Source organism: Oxyura jamaicensis, chromosome 4, assembly GCF_011077185.1.
Source record: "Oxyura jamaicensis isolate SHBP4307 breed ruddy duck chromosome 4, BPBGC_Ojam_1.0, whole genome shotgun sequence".
Classification (NCBI taxonomy): Eukaryota; Metazoa; Chordata; class Aves; order Anseriformes; family Anatidae; genus Oxyura; species Oxyura jamaicensis.
The window spans coordinates 89631580-89642404 of record NC_048896.1 but is presented as its reverse complement, the minus strand read 5'-3'; the positions used below and the strand labels follow the sequence as shown (position 1 = coordinate 89642404).

General features: G+C 37.7%; 1 protein-coding gene and 1 long non-coding RNA gene across 2 annotated transcripts in view; one reads left to right on the top strand and one right to left on the bottom strand.

Moving 5' to 3' along the window:
* SPON2 (spondin 2) overlaps nucleotides 1-10825 on the bottom strand; it is a 103871-nt gene that overhangs the window by 52472 nt on the left and 40574 nt on the right. The window lies entirely within an intron of this gene.
* Nucleotides 1-10825, top strand: part of LOC118166460 — a 73195-nt gene that overhangs the window by 51538 nt on the left and 10832 nt on the right. The gene's annotated exons all lie outside the window — the stretch shown is intronic.

Below are 10825 nucleotides of genomic sequence, written 5' to 3'. Positions count from 1 at the left end.
CTTTCCTTTCCTTTCCTTTCCTTTCCTTTCCTTTCCTTTCCTTTCCTTTCCTTTCCTTTCCTTTCCTTTCCTTTCCTTTTTTTCTTTTCTTTTCGTTTCTTTTTCTCTCTTCTCCATATAAAGAAAGATACACAATTATAGCTATATGTCACTTCCTTGCAGAAACAGTGCGGAAAAAAAAAATGCAATTCATCTACATCTAACTCACTCTCACTATCAGTGAGCCACTACTTGAAAACAAGCAATAAAAATATCCATTAACAACTGACAGAATAGTTCAGTTCGTACCATGAAGAACCCACCCTGGCCACACAATGTTTGAAGAGTCTGCTCCCTTCTTTTTTAACCATCTCTTTGTAATACATACCATGCAGTCATACAACTCAAAATTAGGCTAAAAAACAGTGGTTAAGAATAAAGAATTCACAAAACACTAAAATTCAAGCACATGTATTAACTGAACGAAGTGGTTTTATCTTCCTTTTTCTTCCATTATTTAAGGATATTTTCATAAATATAACAGCATCATAAGAATCTAGAGATATATTTTCTTTTATTTCTAATTCATATCGACATAAAAAATAAATCTAAGAACAACAACAACAACAACTAGGTTTTTTTTTGTTTTTTTTTTTTTCTGACCCAATAAAATCTTGAATTAACTGATTAAAGCTGGAACCAGACATTCTGACCTCAGAATAATTAAAACACCCTGCAAGTTATACAGCGAAAGACTGCTGGCTCTAGGTTGTGATTGTTAAACATATTCTGTTCTTTCCATAAAAACATAACTTAATTTTCTGTATATGGTTTCAATTTGTTCAACAGTCTGTATAAATTACCAGTATTACATTTCGTTTTTCCTGGGGAAAATATGGTTGAATTTCACGTCAAGAAATGTTGACTATTTTTATTCTTTTCAGTTCTTTACCCCACCCTGCTCACTGAAGCTGCAGTTTTTCCTTTTGTATTTCCAAGTCAATGCCATCCAAATACAGGCTTCTCTTTGTTGCCTTTTTTATGTGTAGCAGTGTCTCCTAGGAGCAGTAATAACCCTCGTTAGCCCTTGCACAACCTCTCATCAAAAGGAGCAAATTATTTAGGCATATATTTTTTGGCTCTCACTCTCTTCCTCATAAAATATCAGAATATCTCAAAGATCAGATGAGCAGGTCTTCTCATATCCAAATCTCCTCATTCAGCAGGATGCTAGGAATTCTGGCCCCCAAAACTCTTGAGTAAGCCCATTGATAGGAAAGAGAGTCCTGAGGTACCGCAAGTTAAATATGTGCTTACTTGCTTTTCTGGATACTGGCTGAAACATTCAGCACTATATGGGACTAAGATCTGCATAATACCCTATACTTTTTACACCTAGAGGAAATGGCCTAATGCCTTCATGTAACAACACAAGGATCAAAAATTCCAAGTGGAAATGCATGAAGAAGAAAATATGGTCAGTATTTTACAGAAGTTAGCAATTTTTAAAAAAATGTTATATTATCCTAAGAAGTTAAGGATAGGTCTAAATCAGAAGCTTCTAATAATTTCAGGGCACATAGAGCTAGAATTTCAATTTAAACTGTATTAGAAATTAATGCTGACTCCAAAGTTTTGGTAATAAAAGTTCATGAAGTGAGAGGTTTAGTTTGGAAATATTTCCACATTACACTCTTTCATTAAATAAATAAACACCTTTGATTTAAACTTCTTGCCTAGAGTCAGTCTTCTAACTGTTCATTTTCACAGAATTTGATGTGAAGTGTCAGTCTGTGGTCAGAGGATACATTAAAGACAAGGTGCTGAAGGTACTGAAGGTACAGGTGCAAAGCTATTAGACCACTAACCATCAATTTAAAAAATAATGCTTGGGATCTGTGTTAAATGATTGCCTCCAGCATGACAATACATTTTTTTATTATTATTATTTATTCAGTTAACTCTGATATCAGGTAGCTGAGTGGCACATCATGTTTTTGACCCAGTTTGCTGCTTCATAGGAGAGGTATAGCAGTGCTGATACCCATCTTTATTCTGCATGGGACTTCAGGGCAAAATCACTATAAAAAGGGGGCAGGCAGGAGAAGGAACAAGGTTTCCTGTAAACAAACTTAATTACCTGAGAAATATGGCAAGAAAATTCTGGCACACAAGGGAACAGCATCTAGAGGCCTGCTCCTGCCAACACTGACGACTTGCTTTTCTACTTCCTTATGCTTTATAATGTCATGCTTATGTGAATAAATTAGAAATTGGTTTACTCATGCTGGTAGCATTTTGCACTCACTGTTCACAGATTCAAATGATGTCTCACGGTTGAATGGAGAATGAGGTATGCATTGTTGGGCTTGGGCTTCTGCTTTGAAAAACAGACTGTTTGAAAATTTCCCCATTTTATGGAGGTCAAAGCAATAACTAAATGTCTATGTATTCAATCCCTTTTGTGTAGGTAGTAGGTACTTGCATGACAGTGTATTTGCCTATGTATATTTACATGGGGAGAAAAGATGGATTGTTTCTGACCAAGGACTTCATTATCTGTTAAGTAGAAAAATACTCATTAACCTCAACACTGAAGTATCAGGATCAAATTTTCTGGCAAATATGTTTAGAGTTTTATTTTTATAAATGGAAAATAATTTTATACATACATCTCTGGTTTTGTAATACTGTAGCTTTTGCTGACTTTTGTTCAACTATTGTGCCACCAGCTCTTCTGATATCATAGGTACTCAGAAAGAATGTAAAGCTCATTGATATTTTCCATGTTTCAGGGTCCTACCCCTAAAATACATTAACATATCACGGGAAAATGAAAATGCGTTTTTAGCAACTGGCTTTCCCTTTAAACACCTGTTTCAGGAGTTTCATTGAACACCTATGACAAACAAAAGAATGGTCTCATCTGTTTGATTTAAAGACAGTATGTCCATGTTTACATTAATGCTTTCAGAGAACATTTTGCTAAGGAGGTACAAAAATATCTGCAGAAATTTTCCTGAAAGAACTGAGAAATTCCTGGCTGTTGACTTGTTTCTAAACAGTGTGTAATCACTGCACGGAGCAGGCTGAAATGGTTCTTTTATTGGGTAGTAATTCAAAGCCAGGTTACACCATGCATGTAGGAGAGTTTCAAGAAGGCCTCTGCAACCTGTGTCTCCAAACAGTACCTCTCTCAGGGAACTATTATGCTATCTGTTTTGCAAATAATGACCTGATCTTCAGATTCTCATGGGAAAAGAACTGAGACAGTCATATCTGTGGTTATTGCAAGGCCTTGGGTTGGGGCAATCCCAGACATGAATACAGTCTGGGTGAAGAACTCAACGAGAGCAGGCCTGCAGAGAAGGACTTGGGGGTACTGGTGGACAAAACTCTTGACATGAGCCAGCAGTGCACTGAATGTGGGTCTCTTAGAAGGATGTGGGTCTCTTGGAGTGGGTCCAGAGGAGGGCCATGAAGTTGATCAAAGGGCTGGAGCACTTCTCCTATGAAAAAGGCTGAGACAGATGGAGATGTTCAGCCTGAAGAAGAGAATGCTCAAGTGTGACCTTATGGCAGCTTTACATTACTTAAAGGGGACTTACAGAAAAAGTGGAGAGCAACTTTTTACTCAGACAGAATTGTTTTAAACTAAAAGAGGAGTGATTTAGATTAAATGAAATGAAGAAGTTCTTCACTTTGAGGGTGGTGAGGCACTAGCATAGATTGACTAGAGAAGTTGCAGATGCCCCATCCCTGGAGGTGTTCAAGACCAAGCTGGATGAGGCCCTGGGCAACCTGATCTAGTGGGTGGCATCCCTGCCCATGGCAAGGGGGTTGGAACAAGGTGATCTTTAAGGTCCATTTCAACCCAAGCCATTCTATGGCTCTATGGTAAAAAAACAGGTGTCTGAGTCACTGAAAATTGTTAGCTGACCACCTAAGCCTATTTAAATCTTTGAGAAAAATCTTCCCTCATATATTTTTTTTTTCAATAAAGAATAATTCAATATATATTCTCAATACTGTGATTACAAAAAGTAAATAAATAACCAATCTGTAATGACCACTGGTGAAATAATTCTTACCTGAACTGATTTACTTCTACCAAGTCAGCCCCTCAGGTACCTTGACAAAATATCTGCATTATAATCTGCATTAACCAGCTTCTGCGTCTGGACAGTAGTTCAGAAAGCAGAGAGCATTATTACAGCATAGGGAAACATTATGAACTAATGGAGATTCTTTACCCATAAATTAAATATAATGAACCAATTCCATTCCTAAAGCAAACCCTTGAATACTAGGAGTAATCTGACCATGTGTTTATTTCTTGAGGAATCAAGTTAATAAGAAGAAAAAAAAATAAAAGAAGGATAATACCACACTTGATGTCAGTTATGTTTCAGTTGTGCAGAACACTTTCCACTGTCTGTAGCAGTTTACTTTTGAGTAATTATTACCCCAGCTACTCTGCCAGGGCTGAGCAGAGCACAGATTATGTGCTAGGGATGCATGATTTAGACCTGCCTGATGGTCCTCTGCTTTCGCCACATAACTGTCCCCTTTTAGATAGCTTCTATAGCCCTCAGCTGTACGCTGGAGAAGAGACCTGCAGCACACGAAATCAGCTCAGTGCTAATTACTGTGATTTTTTTAATAAAAATTGCATAGAGAAGATGTCAGACATTTTCCATTCAGTGTATAACTTGTCAACATACAGATCATGTACAGGACTTTGTAAACACAGAAAGCAACTGTTGTTCAAATCTGATTGCTAATGACTTTCCCATCTGTTGGCTGGAAGTCAAGGGCAGTTTGAACAGCACTTAGCACAATGTGTAGAGAGCACAAACACCACCCATAAACTGTCTCTGGTAACTTATCAAGCAGCTTATCCAGATATGCAGCTGTTTCAGAAACCCACATTCATTGAATGATTGATTATATTGCTTGTAGCTTTCTCTGTATACAAAAGTCTACTGGTGTGAGTCTTAAGGAAATTTAAAGGCATGAGCACTCAAGGACTGCACACAGTTTTCACGTCTCCCAGTTACTGTGGTTTATTTGTGAAACTCCCACGGTGAGTTCTTGTAACTGATAGCTGATGAAAACCGTGGATTATCGAATACTGAGCAAAAGATTGCACAAGTCAAGGAAAATGTCACAGAGCTCAAGCCTCTGAAACACTCCCCACTCTTGCATCCCTCTAGAAAAACGTGTGTTTAACTATAAAAAGCCTGAGAAGTGCCACTGACGACTTCCTGCACTCATAAAATTTGTTGCAGGATGGAGTGAACTGACAAAGTTCAATGTCATTGCAGGAAGCCAGAAGCATTTACTGGCTTGGAGATTACTGAAAATCATTAACCGAGATCCAGATGATCTGTTGGTGAAGTTTTCTTTGCTTCCGTATCTATAAATACAACATTTTGTGAACTGTCTGCTATGCAAAGCAGATACACATTTTCTCCTCAATATTTTCCTTCCAAAAGCAGCAGACATCCTACAAGACATTTCAATTCTGTAGCTCTGCAAGAAACTCCCACCTCCCATACAACAAAGAACAGGCCCGGAAACATTTGTTTTATTTTTAAGAGAGATTGTGCTATTTTTTCTAATGAGATTAAATTTTGCAATAAAGGAAACAGGAAGCGGGTGAGCAAATGGGTCAGAAAGGTAAAAGTCATGCATGTTTGTTTTTAGTCCATGTTGTGAAACTATTCACATCCCCTCCAAACTCCCAAAAATCAACTGTCAACAAATTGCACAACAGTGCTTGTTTTGAACTGGAAGCATATCTCTCAGATGAGCAGAGAAAGATACCAGAAGATATAAAACTAACCAAGAAAAACAGAAAATGGAGTGATATATGTCTGAGTAACCACAAATGAAGTTCTCATCCAGTGTTCATGAAGCTAGTGCTCAAGTGGCAGAGGGAAAGGAATGCAAAGACAGTTTCCATTTCACACAGGATATCTGAGTGTACACTAAGAAAATTAGGACTATTCTAATAAACAGGAGTCTTTTAAGTCAGTTTTATAAAACATTCAGAAAATAGATATGTAAACTTTGTGTTCAGAACAATGAGTCATTGGTGAAAAAAAGAAAAATACCTCTTCTAAAAAAAAAAAAATTTGGGAATCACTTTACTCAAAAAATCAGAACAAAAATATAAATATTCCAATGTGCAAAAGAAGGGTGAGTTCAGAACAAAGTTTGTATACTTTATTCCAAAAGTTTTGGCTATCTCCACCCATATACTAATGTGCTTTCCAGGTAAAATATATCTGCACAACAATACCTCTAATAGACTTCATGGAGCCAGCTCTGTTCCCTACACTCCATTCCCTGTCATAGGCACAAATAAAATCAGAAGTCTAGAAATATAGCCAGAAAATCAACTTTTCTGCCTTCTGATGTCCAGCCAGATTAAAAAAAATAAAAGAGGATGTTTTGTTTGTTTGTCTACTTTCAATTTAAGCTAAGTTATGCTTATTTTAGGTAAGTTCTTTGGATATTTTCCAGGATCCTATCATCAGACAGGGTGAAAGAATGTTAGGAGAGCATTAAGGACAACATGACCCCCCAGAATTACACCACAATGCCCATTTGCTGGTCCCACCACATTGACTAACTTGTTGCCAGAAGCAGCTAGATTAGGCTGAGATCTCATCTCACGTAGCCAAGCCCCCACACAATCTTTCTTCCTCATTGTGAAGCTTTCATCCAAAATGAACTATTCTCCACCTTCAGTTAGAAAACAGGCATCTTCCTTTGCCCTCCCAATCTTCAAAAGGTGGGCTGATTACCATAGTTTCTCAAGATAAATTGACCAAAATCAGAGGACGACTGGGGGGTTTCCTTCCCAAATTGTTTTGAAGCAAACAAAGGTATTTGGTTACACCTTTCTTTTTAACTGCACAGCAGCACATGAAAGGCAGCCTCAAACCTAAATTTCTACAATATCTATATAGTCTGTGCATTGTTATGTACTTTCATACATTATATGCATTTATGTATTGCAAAATGTCCTCACAGCCCACTTTGAAAGAGTCCAACTAGTGCACCAAGGAAATAAAATTCAGGTGCACTGTGATTAAAGACACTCTCACTCTTACCTGCTCTGTCCTTACCAGTGCTATATCCTTTGCAGAAATGACACTGGGAAGACCAGCTTTAGCCCAGGCTGCCCAGAAGGACAATGGGTACATCCACACCAACATGATACAGAGTTCTGCAAGAGCAGTTATGCCACATCTCATTACCTCCACCTTACCCTGTCCTGCAGCACCTTCCAGCCCACCTCTGCACTCCTGTCCTCCCACTACACCCTTCTGAACCTCACCTGTGGTGTCCAAACAGCTCTAAGCTCACCCACAGATCTCTAATTACTCTCAGGACAAATAAAAGAAGATACGGTGTAGAAGTTCTTGTTATTCTTACTGTCACTTTGGAAACTTCTGGCTGAATAAAAGTTTTCAGCAAAGAAAGCTTTTATGACCTTTATAAATTTTGCTGAGGATAAAAAAGGATGTTAAAGCATCTTTGTATGTCTTTGTTAGGTTATACTTTTATATATATATATATTTATATTGTTTTTGCACTTTATTATTACTCTTGTAAGAAACATGCAAGTCCTTTTGCAACTTTTGATCTCTTTTCTTCTGTTCCAAAAACTTAGATGAAAAATTAGCAAAATTTGTAAATTTTACAGCTTACTGTAACTAAGTGTGACAATGGCAATAGATGGATCAGATAGATGCAAATCTAATTTCTACAGAACACAGCTGTAAGAGTAGAGATTTAAAACCATACACTCAGTGCAACAGCAGTAGTCTTTTGAAATCTCAGATGTAATGCAAGTTCATGGCAAGCAGCTAAGGTTCATATGATCAAGTAGCCTTTGAATTATTTTATTTTTCTAGGCTTTTGAAACACTTCAATTCATAGCTGTCTCCCATAGCTGTTTTCTTTTTTCTTTTTTCTCTTTTCTCTCTCTCTCTTTTTTTTTTTTTTGTATTGTTTGTGTGTTTACTTGCTTGCTTTTGGTAAGAGTATCCCATTGAGAGCTCTTTGCACATTTTATTGAAGGGTATTTTATGTACATCATCTCATGGAAAAGCTCTGTTGAATATTTGTAAACCATTCTTGAGAAGAATTTCTTTTGCCCTGAGGACACATCACTGGAGTCAGGAAAAAGAGCTCCAGAATTACAGCTACATCCAAAGTCCCACACACTGCATTCTCCTTTGGGGTCCACATTACAAAAACCACAGAGCAGTCATTCTCTGATATGTTTTTGATTATATACATTTTTTTTATTTTATTTTTTGGTTTTCTTGTAGCTTTTACTTCTGTTACTTCTGTGACATTACTTTTTTTTTTTTTTTTTTTTTTTTTTTTTTTACATTAAAAGCTCAGGGCAGAAAGAGAAGCAGACCAAATCTGCCAGAAATGTTGGGAAAGATTTTTCAGATTAAGACAGGAGTTTGCAACCTTTTTTCTGTACAGTTCCTAACAATGAAGCATATTACTCTGCCTCCCTCCCAGATTTTATGTCAAGTCTTTTTGGACTGTTCATCTCCTAGCACAACCAGTTCTAATAGCATTACATATCAAATGATGTGTTAGAACTGATTATGTGATGCCTGAAGCAAATGCTTTTAGAACTGTTATGTTAAAATTAATGTATAAAGTAACCTGGAAAAAAAAAACCTACTTGTGAAATTCTGTTACTAGGTTTTTGCTGTTCAGCATAGGTAGCATAGGAAGTGCTTCACAACATCTACCCAGAAGGCTACTTCTGCACATACTCCTCTTCTACCTGCAGTCTTGCTGATGAAGGAGTTTGTTAGACACGTTTGATTCACATGTAATGAAAGCCATGGTCCCAAGGAAATTTTAAAAGTCCGTAAATAACAAGTGTGGTTCCCATCACACATAAAAGAAAATAAGCTGAACTCTATGTGGAAAATATCTTTCTCACTGTGCTTGAAAAGGGAACATCATGTCACAGTGATTCACTGCTACATGCTGATTTCAAGTGAATGCATTGAGAGCACAGATGCAAAATCATACAATCATACCATACCATTGAAAAGGCGAAGGGCAGGCTATGCTTTTAGGGCTCACACACAGTGCCCCAGGAACTACCAAGGGCGTTTCTATCCACGCGCTGACTGCATGCCTTCCATTGCACTTAGTGTGAGGCCCAGCGTGTCCCCCAGCTATTTCATCATATCTGCCATTACTAAGCTCTCTGAGCCAAAAAACTCAGTTTTTTTTTTCCTACTCTTTGTGATACAACATGAACTTTCCTTGTTTGGTTTATGTTCCAAGAGACAAATGATGGGGAAAACATTTCTGAAACTCTTTCATTTGTCAACGACAAATGCAGAGATTTATATGAAACACCAACAAAATGGAAATACTGACTCTGATCTTCAGTTCAGATGAAAAGTGCTACCTAGGTGAAAAGTGTCATTATTGTTATGAATCAACTGCATGCACGTCACAGGCATAACAAAGTAGTGTTTATTGCTGGTAACCTTTGTAATAATCATAGTTTCCAGGAGGACTCTTTAGTTTATGATCAAACTCTACGGGTGAGATTTCAAGAACTGCAGAAGTAAATTTGGTGCCAGCTCACATGGAAAATTGCCGAGAAATGGGTGCTTAACTCCCACAAGGACTTTGAAAAAAGGCTCATCTTGCATTAATTGGAAGTGGGGAGGAAACAGAAATTCAATACAGTATCACAAGAGAATGAGAAAGAAAATGCCATATTGAGCAACTTTGAAGGAGAAGTCTTGTGTTACTGAAGGACAAATTACTACAGAATAATATTATTTACTGGCATTGTACTTTACTTCATCGCCAGGAGACAGCAAAAATTAAAAAAGATGTCTTGCAATGTCTCAGATCCTTCCTTTTTAGTTCTCCAGAGCCCTCAGTGGCAAACCCCATTCAACCACAATCCTTTCTCCAGCGTTATTCAACATCTGTAGAGAGTAAAGAGAAGAGGTTCCCTGGAGATGGGGCCAGAACAGCAATTCATGCTTGTGTTCGGGTTTCTCTCTGTCTCACATCACAGTATCACTACCTAAATTGTGCAGTAAATACCTGGAGGGAAAGCAGATAAAATCATTGACTGTCGAAAAGATCAAGGTGATGCTGGTAAGAATTCATATAACATGTTTCAAAAAACCTAATACTTTCCACAGCATCACCTAATATTTAAGCTTCCATCCTCAGGTTGCTTCACCTCAGTCCTAGAGGTCTGTGCTCCTCATGCTTAAGGAAGTTCATTTAATGACAGCATAAAAAACAAAAACAAAAAAACAACAACATATATTTGCATCCAAAATGGGATTGAATATTGCACAAGAGCCCACATAATGACCCATGCTTAGTGAGGAACACTGTTTTTTATGCCCCCATAGGCTTCCCTATCATAGATCTGTTCCTGAAACCTCGTTTGTTTTGTTTATTTTTTGTTTATATAAATAAACAAATATATATAAAAACAGCCATCGAGACAGCAACAGAAGCCACTGTAAGTGCCACTTGAGGCCTTCATCCTCTGCACTTGCTCCCAGCACAACACCAAATAGACTGAGCATTGTACTCAAAGTACTCCCTGGATTTCACCCTAATTATCAGCTCCTTCTCTCCCCATTAATGGCTGCCAAAAATACCTACTTTTCTGTGGAAGTACTGGTAAATTGGGGCACTCCTTCCTGGGAGGGATGGAAACTGTTCCGAGGCTGCACGCAGCTGGGAACTTTCCCCAACAAGAAGCCAAGCTGCAGCACATCTACTAAATAAGCAACCACATTTT